Here is a 16271-nt window from a genome sequence, read left to right on the forward strand (position 1 = left end):
GATTTCCTTGGCACATCTTATCGAAGCAGAGATCGTGTCCCCTTATTATGGGATTCCCATCAATACGGACGTGGGTAACCCAACCGCGCCATCAATTATGGCGCTTGGGGGATAAGCGAGTTTTACCAGGCTGGTGGGGGTGAATAGTTTCGTCCGCCCTTATAAAGGGATAAGGGTTCACCTTTTTCTACCCACGCCTTCTTCATCCTTGCTCATCCATTCTTGTGCACTCGAGCTCCAGCGCCCAAGTCCACATCCTTCTCCTCAACCCTCTCCAAACAAGTACGGAGCAGGAGGCAAGTGGATGGTCTCCTCCGTTACGGAGGGAGACATCAAAAAGCTGCGCGGGGCCGGATACTTAGTCGCGGATATTGCACACCGGCTGCGAGCCGCGGGGTAGATCGTCCCTACCCCAGAACCTTACGAAAGGGTGGTTTTCCTCACCCACTTCATCCGCGGACTGGGGTTTCCCCTCCATCCATTTGTCCGTGGCCTTATGTTCTATTATGGGCTAGACTTCCATGATCTAGCTCTGAATTTCATCCTCAACATCTCGGCGTCCATCATCGTGTGCGAGGCTTTCCTCCGCGTCCGGCCCCACTTCGGCCTGTGGCTGAAGACCTTCAATATCAAACCGAAGGTAGTAGGCGGCCAACAAGCGGAATGCGGCAGATCCATGGTGGGCAAAATGCCCAACGTTACATGGCTCGAGGGCTCCTACATGGAGACCATAAAGGGGTGGCAATCGGGGTGGTTCTACATCACCGAGCCGCGCGAAACCAACTGCGTGCACGCCCCCGAGTTTCGATCCGGAATCCCCATGCGGCTCACTTCCTGAAAGGAGAAGGGCCTGTCCTGGGGCTCATCGGTGGAGCTGGACGGACTCCAGAAGTGTATCCGGAACATGATAGGCAAGAAACTCAAGCTTTTCAACATAGTCCAGGTCATGCTCTTCCGCCGGATCCTCCCGTGTCAACGACGGGCTTTCAACTTATGGGAGTTCGACCCGGCCCAGCACCAGACTCTATGTGAGCTGTTCGACACGACGCATAAGGACGTCTGGAAGGTGCTGTTCAAGGGCGCCGAGGTCCCCCCTCCCCTTACCGAGGAACGCAGGCTAAGCGCGACGTGCCCTGCGAATCCGGTAAGTTCTGTACACCTCGTAGGGTATTTATTTTCCATAATTTAACCATGTGCAGGGTCTAAGCTCCCATGCCTTTGACAGGACTGGGTGGAGACATCGGAGCAGATTGACTGTCCGACCCCTCTGCCCGAAGACCCTACAGATGCTCTCCTGATGGAAGAGTTCCCAGCGCCAGGTGGTATCGTACTCATCGTCCGATAACTCCGAGATGCACTCCGAAAGAGTTCCGAAAGGTGCCAGAGAAGAAGATCAAGAAGAAGGCCACGGGAACCCGAAAGAGTTCCCGGCGCCAGGTGGTATCGTACTCATCATCCGATAACTCCGAGATGCACTCCTCCCGTGAAAACGAGGAGGAGGAAGATGACGGTTCTCCCCCTCCAGCCGGGGGAGACAGGAAAAGGAAGGTCGCCCCAACCAGGGAGGCCGGAGGGTCTAAGAAGGGAAGGACTCTCATTCCGGACTGTTCCACCATCGCCGCTGACAGCGAAGACGAGTGGTTACTCAGGGCCAAGCCCCTGGCAAAGTCGTAAGTATTCGGATACCAAAGTAACTCATTGCATACTTTTATTGCACTGCTTCTCCTAACGTCGAATATGATCATGCAGTCTGCCCCGAGCCCGCATCGACGTATCCTCGTCGGACGGTTCCTTAGACTCGTCGGATATGAACAGCGAGTCACTTCCAACCGCCTCCTCTCTTTGCCCTGCAGACAATGTCGAGGTATTGTCTCAAGGGGCACCGAACCAAGGGGAGGTAGTCCTGGGGGCGCCTCAAGGTGACCTTCCGGACTCCAGGCGCAAAGGGAGCAAGACTCCCAAGGGCTCCAAGTTCGGCCCTCACCCGAACACCGCGCCAGAACCTCCAGTGATTCCAGACTCCGGCAGGCGGCCCCTTGCCAAGAGGGGCAAGCCGCCCGTGCTGGTGACCTCTGTCTATCCAGAGGCACCGGACAACCTGCTGGGAGCGCTTCGCGGCGCTTCCATCGACGAAGAGCACCGCACTATTATGAGTGCGGTGATCAAAAAGGTTCAGTCTACCAAGAGCGGACTAACTGAAGCCTGTGCCAGCCTTCTAACAGGCTTTGAGGTAAGCATTTAAAATATAGGAAAATATTACCGCATAGACAGTAGCCCCTGATGCTCTGTTTGGTGTTCACAAAGAAAAGCCAAATAGAGGATCAAATAATATATGCGGGAGTCTAATACAAGTATGTCTATATGCGTATGCAGGCTTCGCTGCTGACCTCTGCCGCACTGACTGTGGAGGTCGCCGCACTGAAGCAGAACCTCGAGCGGTCCGGGAAAGAACTCGGCCTTGCCAAGAGGCAGCTCGAGGAGAACAAAGGTAAGTAATACCTTGTCTATATATATATATAAGATGTGGTTGCCCCCAAAGTGGCGACCCTGAAGCGAGCGTTGTCCGAGGCCGAAAACAAAGTGGCCAAGGAGCACACCGAGCGGGAGAAACAAGAGGCATGGGTGGGCGAGGTGCAGCAAGAGCTCTAGGCTCTCGTGAAGAAGCACAAGACTTTGGAGCTTGACTCGAAGACGCGAGAGTCCGAGCTTGCCGCGGCCGTCGAGAGCACAAAGCATGCCAAGGCTGAAGCCCAAAAGGCCCTCCAGGAAATTGAGGCAATGAGGAAGATAGCGGCGGGTAAGGCATTCATTATGCAAAGCAAGCATGTGAAAGTAAATTAGTTGTTACTTACCCGAGTCCGGAGCTCTCCAGGAGCATTCGCAGATTTGCCCCGCAGCGTGTCGGATGCCGCAAAGTACTACCAGGCCGAGGAGGGAAGCTCGACGGAGAAGTTGTTCTGGTCTCAGTATACTGGGACCGAACACCCGATGCCTATGAGCGACCAGCTGAAGCAAATGGTCGAGCTGCACAAGGCGGCCGAACATGCCATGAGGGGCCATATAGTCTGGATGTGGCCTGGCGACTCCTTTCCCAACAGCTACTTCGGCCTGGTGAGGCGGCTTGTGGATGACTGCCCATGGATGGAAGTCATAAAGCGGTCCATCTGCATCGAAGGTGCACGCCGGGCTTTTTCCCGTGCGAAGGTGCACTGGGCCAAGATGGACGTCAAGAAGCTGGTGAAGGAGGGGCCGCCACAGGCAAGGAGCATCGCCACCCTGAAATATATTATGAGGGTGTCCTGAAGGGTGCCCGTCTTGTGGCGGACGAGTGTGCGAAGGATGTAATTTTTGAATGAACTTGCTCGTGTGATCCTGTATTATGAAAACTTGTTCATGTGCGTTATGCAACGCTTGTTTGAATTTAAAATATTACCTTCTGTTCGGCTGTTTATCAAATCTGAGAGATGGCTAGTCGTCGGCTTCTGCCCCCATGCCACGAGTGCTGGGGTGTTCGGGATAAACCTGAGCACTCTTTTTCCCATTTGTTGGGTCCTTCGAGGGAGGTGCTCAGCGCAACGAACAAGGCAATCAGACTATAATGCTTTATCACTCTCACTTAGCCATAGAAGTCTACAATTTTAAATTTTGGCGAAGCCCCTAGTATTCGGAAGGCCGAATTCGGGGCGCTATACACGCCTTAAGCCGGACAAAGCCGACTCCTCGCTCTAAGCGGCATAAGTCTTTAGGGACTCGAGACCTCTCGAACAGCGACCAGCTCTCGCCTTATCATGACAGTCAGTTTTAGCTTTCTCTACTGAGGTGCTTGCCCAGATGAACCGGGGCACAATCGCAGTAGTTCTCCCAGTGCTACCTTAGCCGATATAGCGGAACGTAAGGTACCAAAACATGGGAGCCGGGCAAACCCAACTATTGACCCAAGACATGATTCGGAGCTGATGCATATAATGCTATAAGTTCGGGGTGCCGCATTGTTTATATATATATAAGAATAGAGAATGCAGTAATAGTCTAGTGCTATGCATTGTTTATTCAAAAAGGTGCATCGAAGCAGAATGATACAAGTAGTGCGATAAGAAAAAGTAGGACTATTTGACATGTCCTCCAAGGGCAAGCTGAGGAATGGTATTTAAAGCAGGTATTTCACTCGTTATCAGAGACCACCTGGGAGTTCCATGGTGCGACGTAGCTTTCTGCCTCCTTGGTTGTTGTATCGTGTGTCCGGCAATCATGCCTGCCGGACGGGGTTTCCAGAGAGTAAAGTCCTGAAAGAGAGAAAAAATAACAAAGCGGGAAGCCCCTAGTGCGGTTGAGCCGCGTTTTGGGGCGTGCCGTAGTCGTGCCCCCCACCTATGCCCATGGTATTTTCAATGTGTAATTATGTACGCGTGGCATGTATTTCGCCGTTTGGCTGGGACTAGGGTGGGGGCCGCATTGCTATGCGAGCTCGGAACGTGCCAGGCGGTCTTGTTGCATATTACTCCGGGCGCGCTTTACGGTGTCCGGGTGTTAATCACCGAACTGGTGGATTGCCTGAAGAGGCTGCTTTGTGCTTCCTGCTGCGAGGGCCGCAGAGTGCTCCTCCGTGCAGAGAGAGCGCTATGTGTTTCCATTGACTGTGATGACCCCCCGAGGTCCTGGCATCTTGAGCTTGACGTATGCATAAAGCGATACCGCATTGAATCTCGCAAATGCGGTTCACCCGAGCAGTGGATGATAGCCACCGTGGAACGGGACTAAATCGAAGATTAACTCCTCGCTTCGGAAGTTATCCGGGGATCCGAAGACCACTTCCAGTGTGACTGAGCCTGTGCAATGGGCCTCTACACCTAGTATGACGCCTTTAAAGGTCGTTTTTGTGGGTTTGATCCTTGAGGGGTCTATACCCGTTTTGCGCACTGTGTCCTGATAAAGCAGGTTCAGGCTGCTGCCGCCATCCATAAGGACTCGAGTGAGGTGAAATCTGTTGATGATTGGGTCTAGGACCAGTGCGGCAAATCCGCCATGACGGATACTAGTGGGGTGGTCCCTGCGATCGAAGGTGATCGGATAGGAGGACCATGGGTTGAACTTTGGGGTGACTGGCTCCAACGCATATACGTCCCTTAGCGCACGCTTCCGCTCCCTCTTGGGGATGTGGGTTGCGTATATCATGTTCACCGTCCGCACTTGTGGGTGGAACCTCTTATGTCCTCCGGTGTTCGGCAGCTGGGGCTCCTCCTCGTCATCGCTATGTAACCCCTTATCTTTGTATACGGAATTTAACTTGTCGGCCTGCTTGAACACCCAACATTCCCTGTTGGTGTGGTTGGCAGGATTGTCGGGGGTGCCGTGTATTTGACACGAGCGATCGAGTATACGGTCCAAACTGGACTGGCCCGGAGTGCTTCTTTTGAATGGCTTTTTCCGCTGACCGGGTTTAGAGCCTCTGAATCCGGCATTGACTGCCTTATCCTCGGTATTGTCGCTGTTGATGCAGCGCTTGTGTTTGTTGCGACGTGACCTGCCATTGATATCCTTGGTATCCGTAGTACCATGGTTCTTTGATATGTTATTGCTTCGAGCCAGCCAGCTGTCCTCTCCCGCGCAAAAGTGGGTCATGAGTGTCGTGAGGGTTGCCATAGATTTCGGCTTTTCCTTGCGAAGGTGCCGGGTGAGCCACTCGTCGCAGATGTTGTGCTTAAAAGCTGCTAGGGCCTCTGCATCCAGACAGTCGACGATTTGATTTTTCTTTGTCAGGAACTGTGTCCAGAATTGCCTGGCCGATTCCTATGGCTGCTGAATTATGTGGCTCAAGTCATCGGCATCTGGTGGTCGCACATAAGTGCCCTGGAAGTTGTCGAGGAATGCGGCTTCCAGATCTTCCCAACAGCCAATGGATTCTGTTGGCAGGCTGTTGAGCCAATGCCGAGCTGGTCCTTTGAGTTTGAGTGGGAGGTATTTGATGGCGTGTAGATCGTCACCGTGGGCCATGTGGATGTGCAGGAGGAAGTCCTCGATCCATACCGCAGGATCTGTTGTGCCGTCGTATGATTCGATATTTACGGGTTTGAAACCCTCTGGGATTTGGTGATCCATTACTTCGTGTGTGAAGCATAGGGGGTGTGCGGCGCATCTGTACTGGGCTATATCGCGCGGAAGGCCAAATGAGTCTTGTCCGCTGTGTTCGGCCCGACCGGATTTACTTTTACTGTATCCGGCGTGACGGTTATCTTCTCGCGTAGTGGCACGCCCTCGTGATCCATAGACATCTCGCAGGTCTAGCGTGTTTCCCCGTGCCTTGACATTTTTATTTGAGTGACGTCGAGGTGCGGGCTGAGCTTCTGGCTGAAATGCCTCTCTGTCGTGGCCACGAGGTGGCCGATCAGCCGCGTCATACGCTGGGGGTGTAGGTTTCGGTGCTTCCTCCTCCAGTCGGGGTAGCAACCCGCGCTTTGGGTAACTCTTGGAGGGGCGTTCGAGTTCATATTCCTCGGCCGCAAGGACTTCAGTCCATCTGTCAGCTAGCAAATCTTGATCAGCTCGAAGCTGCTGTTGCTTTTTCTTAAGGCTATTTGCCGTGGCTATAAGCCGGCGCTTGAAGCGCTCTTGCTCGACGGGATCCTCAGGCACAACAAATTCGTCATCGTCGAGGCTTGCCTCGTCTTCGGAGGGGGTCATGTAATTATCATCCTCCGCCTCTCCATCTGCCGCTCTCTCGGGAGGGCTGGCTTCTCCATCCTCCTGCTCTAAATCTTGCTGGTGGGGATTGTCATCGTCTTCGGCACTGTCCGGAATGCTATTATCTCCTGTGCTGGTGTCACCGCTTTTGCTTTGGCGAGACCTAGAGCGGCGCCGCTGACGTAGGTGCTTGGGTTGCTTCTTGGAGGGGTCATCCTCCGCTGTCCGTCGCCATTGCCTTCTTTGGGTGTCCACCATGTATATATCATATGATGAGGTGGCTGTCCAGTGCCCTGTGGGCAGTGGTTCTTGTTCGTCTCCCACATCGTCGTCCATACCGTCGATGTCTTCGGAGTCGAAAGTCGAGCATGTCGGTCAAATTGTCGACAGTGGCTACTAAGTGGGTGGTGGGTGGGCGGCGAATTTCTTCGTCATCCGCATCCCAATCCTGCGGACATAGTTCGGCCAGGACTCTCCTGACAAGGAGAGAGACCTTAATGAGTTCAGTATGTCGTCGAAGGGCGAGTGCTGAAAGATATCCGCGGAGGTGAAATCCATGATCGGCGCCCAGTCGGATTCGATAGGCACGGGCGGCGGTTCGGAGTCCGTGGCCGGGGAAGAATCCGGCAGTTTGGCGTCACGGCTCTCGTGAAGGGTAAGGTCGATACTTGGCTCGATCGCCGCTGAGAATGCGGCCTCCGTGGCGGGGTCTATCCACCCGTCCATGGATGGCGCAATTGGCTCCGAATTGAGGGTCGGAGCGGTTGCCGGTGCGGTCTCCTGAACACTCTCCGATAGTAGAGCTAAATCGTGCTCATCGTGACCGTGCGGCGCACTCGGCAGGGGCTCGAATCCGTTGAAGATCAAGTCTCTGCGGATGTCGGGTGTGTAGTTTAAGCATCCAAACCTGACCTGGTGGCCAAGGGCGTAACTCTTGATCTGCTCCAGATGGACAAGCGAGTTGGCCTGCAGTGCGAAGGCGCCGAATACAAAGATTTGCCAGGGGAGAAAAGTCTCACCCTGGACTGCATCGCTTTCCATGATCGAAGGAGCCATCAAGCCTAACGATGACGACACAGAGGAACTCTCAATGAAAGCACCAATGTCGGTGTCAAAACCGGCGGATCTCGGATAGGGGGTCCCGAACTGTGCGTCTAGGCGGATGGTAACAGGAGACGGGGGACACGATGTTTACCCAGGTTCGGGCCCTCTCGATGAAGGTAATACCCTACGTCCTACTTGATTGTTCTTGATAATATGAGTAGTACAAGAGTTGATCTACCACGAGATGATCTACCACGAGATCGAAGAGGCTAAACCCTAGAAGCTAGCCTATGGTATGATTGTTGTTGTTGGTCCTATGGACTAAACCCTCCGGTTTATATAGACACCGGAGGGGGCTAGGGTTACACAGAGTCGGTTACAAAGAAGGAGATCTACATATCCGTATTGCCAAGCTTGCCTTCCACGTCAAGGAGAGTCCCATCCGGACACAGGACGAAGTCTTCAATCTTGTATCTTCATAGTCCAACAGTCCGGCCAAAGGATATAATCCGGCTGTCCGGATACCCCCTAATCCAGGACTCCCTCACCCACCATCCCTTTGTTGATAATGATGCATATGTAGTTAGTTCTGATGTAAGTCTTGTTGGGTACATTGGTACTCACGTTTGCTTAATTTATGTTTTTGTAGAGAGACTTCAGTCTCGCTAGTAGTTCTGTGTGGACTTTAGTGTTTAGCTTGATACCTCGGCTACGATCTTGTGCCCTCAGCATGATCTGGTAGATAGTCAGGCTTCTCAGCCTTTTTCATTTGTAGATGTCTGTACTTAGACATGTTAAGCTTCCGCATGTTCTTTGACTTGTATGCTCTGAATGTTGGGTCATGAGACCCATGTTTGTAATATCTCACTCCTCGGAGCCTATTGAATAAATACTTTGAGTCATAGAGTTATGTTGTGATGCCATGTTGTATTTGCACATATCGAGCATATTGTGTGTATGATTTGAAATGCTTGGTATGTGTGGAATCCGACAACCTAGTTGTTTATCCTTGGTAGCCTCTCTTACCGGGAAATGTGCCCTAGTGATTCTGGTGAGCCATGGTAGCTTTCTACTGCTCCGGAACACTTAGGCTGGCCGGCATGTGTCCTGCTTCGTTCCTGTGTCTGTCCCTTCGGGGAAATGTCACGCGATGTCTCCAGAGTCCTGTTAGCCTGCTACAACCCGGATTCTCCGGAGTCCTGTTAGCCCAGCTGCTACAGCCCGGATTCACTCGCTGATGACTGACACGTTCGTTGCTGGGTCATGTATGCCCGTCCCTGTAAGTTAGTGCCACTTTGGGTTTACGACTAGTCATGTCGGCCCGGGTTCTTTGTCATATGGATGCTAGCGACACTATCATATACGTGAGCCAAAAGGCGCAAATGGTTCCGGGCCAGGTAAGGTGGCACCCGTGGGAATACCGTGCATGAGGCCGCAAAGTAATATGATGTGTTACATGCTAGATCGGTGTGACTTGGGATCGGGGTCCTAATAGAGGTGCTCTGCATTTATGTTTGGTGGTCTCAGAAAGGGCTAGCGAGATACCACTATTGTCATATTATATCATGGTTGTTTTGACAACATGTTGCTGTTTGAGATATCTTATTATTGCTTGCTAGCTGATTATGTCATTAATATGAGTCATTATAATCTTTAAGAGTTATTGTCGACATGGTTAGTTATAATGCTGGCTGAAAACCTGGTTTTTGTTTAAGCTTATTTATGCAAACAAGAGCAAAAGAGTTCATAAAAGTTTTTTCTTTCTCACTTTCAGTTTATCAACTGAATTGCTTGAGGACAAGCAAAGGTTTAAGCTTGGGGGAGTTGATACGTCTCCAACGTATCTACTTTTGTCATACTTTCCCTCTTGTTTTGGACTCTAATTTGCACGTTTTGAATGAAACTAACCCCAAACAGATGTTGTTTTCAGCAGAACTACCATGGTGTTGTTTTTGTGTAGAAATAAAAGTTCTTGGAATGGAACGAAACTTCATGAGGATTTTTATATAATAAATGAGAATTTCTGGAGCCAAGACCTACCGGAGAGGGGCCCCTGGGTGGGCACAACGCACCAGGTTGCGCCCCCTCTCCTGGCGTGCCCAGGTGGGTTGTACCCACCTGGTGGCCCCGCAGACCTCAACCCTGACACTATAAATTCCTATTTTCGAAGAAAAAATCAGGGAGAAAGAATTATTGCGATCCACAAGACGGAGCCGCCTCCAAGCCCTATTCTTCCTTGGGAGGGCAGATCTGGAGTCCGTTTGGGGCTCCCGGGAGGGGGATCTTCGTTCTTCGTCATCACCAACCCTTCTCCATTGCCAATTCCATGATGCTCCCCACCGGGGGTGAGTAATTCCTTTGTAGGCTCGCTGGTCGATGAGGAGTTGGATGAGATTCATCATGTAATCGAGTTAGTTTTGTTAGGGCCTGATCCCTATTATCCACTATGTTCTTAGATTTATGTTGCTATGACTTTGCTATGCATAATGTTTGTCACTTTGGCCCGGGTGCCATGATTTCAGATCTGAACTGTGTCATCATTATATCCATGTTCTAATTCCGATTGATATGTCTCCATTGTATCTATAATTTTTGATTGTTCCATGCCAATATTCTACAACTTTTATATGCTTTTGGCAAATTTTTGTACTATTTTTGGGACTAACATATTGATCCAGTGCCCAGTGCCAGTTCCTGTTTGTTGCATGTTTTTGTTTCCCAGAAAGTCCATATCAAACGGAGTCCAAACAGGATAAAAACTAACGGCGATTTTTTTAGAATATATGCGATTTTTGGGAAGAAGAATCAACGCGAGAGGATGCCCGAGGGGGCCACGAGGCATGGTGGTGCACCCTGGGCCCTCGTGGCCAACCCGTAAGGCGGTTGGTGCCCTTCTTTCACCACAAGAAAGCCAATATCCGGATAGAAATTGTTTTAAAATTTCAGCCCAATCAGATTTGCGGATCTCCGAGAATATAAGAAACAGTGAAAGACCAGAATCTGGAACAAAGAAACAAAGAGAGACAGAGAGACAGATCCAATCTTGGAGGGGATCTTGCCCCTCCGCCGCCATGGAGGCCATGGACCGGAGGGGAAACCCTTCTACCATCTAGGGAGAAGATCAAGGAAGAAGAAGAAGAAGGGGAGCTCTCTCCCCCTCTCTTCCGATGGCACCGGAACGCCGCCGGGGCCATCATCGTCACCGCAATATTCACCAACACCTCCGTCATCTTCACCAACATCTTCATCACCTTCCCCTATCTATCTACAGCGGTCCACTCTCCCGCAACCCGTTGTACCCTCTAATTGAACATGGTGCTTTATGCTTCATATTATTATCCAATGATGTGTTGCCATCCTATGATGTCTGAGTAGATTTTTGTTGTCCTACTGGTAATTGGTGAATTGCTATGATTGGTTTAATTTGCTTGTGTTTATGTTGCTATCCTTTGGTGCCCATCATATGAGCGCGCGCGCACCATGGGTTAGTTGTGATATGTCGATAGGACTGTGTATTGGAGGGCAAGAGTGACAGAAGCTTCAACCTAGCATAGAAATTGATGCATACGAGATTGAAGAGGGACCAATATATCTTAATGCTATGGTTGGGTTTTACCTTAATGAACGTTAGTAGTTGCGGATGCTTTCTAATAGTTCCAATCATAAGTGCATAGAATTCCAAGTCAGGGATGACATGCTAGCAGTGGCCTCTCCCACATAAAACTTGCTATCAGTCTAGTAAAGTAGTCAATTGCTTAGGGACAATTTCGCAACTCCTACCACCACTTTTCCACACTCGTTATACTAATTTATTGCTTCTTTACCTAAACAGCCCCTACTTTTTATTTACGCGCTCTTTATTATCTTGCAAACCTATCCAAAACACCTACAAAGTACTTCTAGTTCATACTTGTTCTAGGTAAAGCGAACGTTAAGCGTGCGTAGAGTTGTATCGGTGGTCGATAGAACTTGAGGGAATATTGTTCTACCTTTAGCTCCTCGTTGGGTTCGACACTCTTACTTATCGAAAGAGGCTACAATTGATCCCCTATATTTGTGGGTTATCAAGACCTTTTTCTGGCGCCGTTGCCGGGAGCAATAGCGTGGGGTGAATATTCTCGTGTGTGCTTGTTTGCTTTATCACTAAGTAATTTTTATTTGTTGTTCTAAGTTGTTCTCTATCTTTAGTTATGGAACACGAAATACCAAAAAATAGGTTTACTTGCTACTCATGGAGATGGGGAACCTCCTAAAACCCTCGATGCTCATTATGTGAAAGATATTATGCACTACTTTAATAATCCTGAGAAAACCCCATTCAATTATATAATGGGAGACACATTGGATCAACATGAATACTTTAGGGATTATCGCTTGACTCAAAAAGGGAAACTATTATGGGATCAAATTTATATGTTGCATTGGTATGCTCGGCAACTATGCTTGAGATATGATTATACTTGTTGCTCTAGGATGAAGGCTCCACACCTTCCCTTTTCATGCAATTGTAATGATAATGAAACCTTAGCTTCTTATGCTAATGGTATATATGATTACTATGATGTGGAATGAATAGAATAATTTGTTCCTTTTAAGGGTGCTTGTGAAATTGAATATTTGTTTAAAGAGTTTGAAGATTTTGATGATTCTATTTATAGACCTGAAAATTTAGCTATCCTTAAATATTGCTATGATAATTATAAATACAATTATGATATTGATGAATTTATTGAGAATAACTCCGTTGTCCAAGAAAAGACTAATATTTTGCAGGTGTCGGATTTTGGGTTCCGGCAGACCCTTGAGGTTCGAACACTGGGGTGCGCGCGGAGATTTCGCCTTCTACCTACTTGCACCCCTTCGCCTCGCTAAGATCTAAGCTATGGAAAGAACAGCACAAGAGACACAGGGTTTATACTGGTTCGGGCCACCGTTGTGGTGTAATACCCTACTCCAGTGTGTGGTGTGGTGGATTGCCTCTTGGGCTGATGATGATGAGCAATACAAGGAAGAACAGCCTCGCGAGGGTCTGTTCTTGGCTGGGGGATGAACTGCTAGGAGGAGTTCAGTCACCCTTCTCTCTCTTCTTCTCGATTCTCTCTCTGATTTTCCGATCTCCCCTACCCTGTGGGTGGCTAGTCCTATTTATAGGCAAAGGCCCTGGGCCTCTTCCCAAATATTGAGCGGGAAGGGCGCCAACAATTGGCCATTTTGAAGGGGAACATCTGGTACACTTATCCTGACTAAAGTTGGTCCTCGCCTGCCAAAGGCTCTGGTGGTGACGCTGGCTTGGGCTCCACAATGACTTCCTCCCTGCCGTTGGACTGGTCTTGGTCTCGTTGCACCGAAACGGGTGCCTTTGCTTGATGCTCTCGCCTGCGCTTGCTCCCTTTGCACCAAAGAGGAAAGGAGGACACTGCACGGCTGGCGCCCGCCTGGCGCCTTTGGTCGTCATGGCTTGCGTCACGGGCACCTCGTGAGGTACCCCGCCTTGATCTCTCCGCCTCCTCGCGAGCCAGCCTGATGAGGCCGTGCCTGAGGAAGCTCCGTGTCATCCGCCCCGCGAGGCTTGGCCCCTCGCGAGGGTCTTGGGTCTGTGTTGATGAAGATGGGCCGTCTGGGCCCCCTCGAGCCACGCCGCAGGCCGCAGGCAGGCAAGTCTGGGGACCCCCGTTCCCAGAACGCCGACAGTAGCCCCTGGGCCCAAGGCGCGTCCGGACTTGGTCGTGCAGGGAGGTGAAAGGGCAAGAGCGAAGCACCGCGGGCCCTAACAGCCTGCGGCCTTGGGCGTCGCGTGGCGGTTGACTGGATGTGGGCGCCTCAGCAACCGCATGAGTTGATAAGGGAGCGGCATCTGCCTAGGCTTTGCTTTTTTGCTTTCTCCGGTTGCTGCTCAGATCCCCTTTCTTGCGCCTCTCCTTCCTTCCTCCAAAATTTCCAGATCTACTTCAACCGCGTGACCTAGGAAGCCATGTCGCCTCATCAGTCGCCGGCCGGAGCTTGGTACTCGTCTGCCGTGGACTCGCCGAACGTGTCTGAGGCGAGCCTCGCCCGGTTGCGCCGGATGGCGGCGGCGCAGGGCATCGACGGGGCCAAGGTGTTCAAGGCCGGCTCCGCCACCCCTGAGGGCCAAGGGAGCACCTTCTATCTGTTCTTTGTAAGCGCCATTGCTGCTGGCCTGGTGCCCCTTTCTCGGAGTTCTTCTTCTATGTCCTCCGCCATTATAAGCTACAGGCTTTGCATCTCCACCCCAACTCCGTCCTTCTCGTGGCAATCTTCGCCTATTACTGCGAGGCTCACGTTGGGGTCCAGCCCTCAGTGGCCTTGCTGCGCCACTACTTCTACCTCCAGACCTCTCGCGGTCCTGCTTCCGCATGCGCAAGCTTCATCGCGTACGGTGGCGCCATTGCCATTTTGAACCCCGGGAAAAGGATTGAGGGCTTCAGGAGCAAGTGGGTCTTGGCAGATGCTGGGCGCATCCACCCTCGGCTGATCTTGCCCACGGAGCAACCCACGAGCTCCAGCGATTGGGGTCGAGCGGAGCTCGCGGACCCCCGCGCGAAGCTGGTGTTGGAGAAGATGGACGCGGATCTGAGGCCGGCCAACATGGCGGCGGCGAAGCTGACCGGCGCGTCGCTGCTGAGGGAATTCCTGGAGCACCAGCTGGCTCGCTTCGGCAGTACTCACTTCCGATGTGGAGGCCCCATCCGAGCCCCGCGGCCTTGGCCGACGAAGATCTGGCTGCGGTCCTCCAATCTCTGGTCGGGGGCGATGTGGCGAGGTTGGAGGGCGCTCCTACGCCCTTGTTCCTCCGCGACACTGGGAGCAGGTAGTGGAGTCCATGCCCGTCTTCAACAGGGACGGCACGTGCCCATGGAAACTCCCGGGGAATCAGTGGACGTGTCCTCCGATGACTCCAGCGAAGAGGAGGAAGGAGGGGAGCGGGAAAAAGGGCCTGACTCCGAGGCGACTGACGGAGAGTCGAGGGCTCCCCTCCCGGCGCAGGTCCCGCGCTCCCGCCTCTCTCCGAGCGATGACGACGAGGATGATGACGAGCAGGGCGGCGGGAGCTTGCCCCCGATCCCGAAGAAGGACAGGACCGGGCTGATCTCCCGCGGGTCTGCCCCGGCCCCGAGGCGGACCGCAGACGCGCCTTCCGCTCCCGAGCTTCCCAAGGTTGACCCTTCCAGCCGGCTTTCAGGCTTCAAATTTGGCCGGAGGCTGCCTGAGCTCACTGGCGACCCGTAAGCGCTTGATTCTTGTCTTTATTTCTTGTTCTGCTGCTGAGGCTTGACGTCCACATCTCTTGGACAGGCTGGCGCCCGCAGCAAAGAAGCCGAAGGGAGCTCCTGAGGTTCCATCCGTGGCAGCGCCTCTGCCCGCGAAGGAAGGTGACCGCGACGCAGGGCTTCTCCTGCCCGGTCGTCCTCGCGAGGCCTGGCTGAGCCGGCTGGGGCGAGCTCAGCCCCCATGGCCCAAGTGACTCCCGAGGTGCCTTTGCCTGCTGCCGCCACTACAGCCGTTGGGGCGCAGCAGGCTCCGCCTCAGGATGCTGTGGTCGCGCTGCCGCCTTCTCCTCCTACTCCACCGACTGCTGTCTCTCCGACTCCTCCTGCCGTTCTGGATCATGCTGCTGCTGAGCTGGACCGGCTGCGGCAGGATCTTCTTGGCGCCGACCCTCGCTTGGTGGCCGGGCGCTTGGAGCTGGCTTCAGGATGGATTCGCTCCGACGCTTCGATTCGGGCGGCGCTGGTCCAGGCCTCGATGGCTTGCGATGAGGAGAGGCAGGCCATCCTTGAGGCGAAGGCTGCTCGTGACGCAGCCCTGGGGGGTGGTCGACGTCCGTGGTCGCTGCAAGGCGCTGGAGGACGAGCTGCAAGGCCTGCGGGACCAGCTCGCGAAAGAGGCCCGCCTTCGCCAAGAGCAGGAAGAAGGCGTGAAGGCTCGCGAGGCGGCCGTCAAGGAGAGGGAGGTCAAGCTCAGGAGGCGCCGTGACCGCCTAGGCGCGCTGGAGCAGGAGTTGGGGGCGAGGAAGGTCGAGCTGGACGACAAGGCCCAGGTTCTTGCCGAGGACCGCGTGGCCTTCGCGGAGATGGAGGCGAAGGCTCGCTCCTCGCTGAGGACGCTTTACGACAGCGGCCTGGAGAGCCCGCTGGCTGGCGCCGAGGACGGCCCCGCCAAGCTGCTTCCCTTCCTGGTTCGCGCTCTTGAAGATGTCGCCCTTGGCCTTGGCCCCACGGCCGAGGCCGAGGTGCGTGTCCTGTCTTCTGCAGCGCTGACGCGGGTCCTCACCCACATCTACCTTCGCGATCCCGGCGTCGACCTCGACAGCCTGCTGGAGCCAGTAAGCGGCGAGCATGCCGCTGCCGCTGCCGAGGCCATGAAGGGTCACGCGGAGGCTCTGCTGGGGAAGTTCCGGGCCTTCAGCACCAAGCCGAAGCAAGGCGATGCCGACCCCGCTGCTCCATGATGCGAACCCACTCCGCGCTGCTCCACCACTGACAAGTGACTCCGTTGTGGCTCATGTCCTGCCTTTAATTCCTGCACAC

This window comes from Triticum urartu, chromosome 7 (genome assembly GCF_003073215.2).
Source record: "Triticum urartu cultivar G1812 chromosome 7, Tu2.1, whole genome shotgun sequence".
NCBI classification, from domain to species: Eukaryota; Viridiplantae; Streptophyta; class Magnoliopsida; order Poales; family Poaceae; genus Triticum; species Triticum urartu.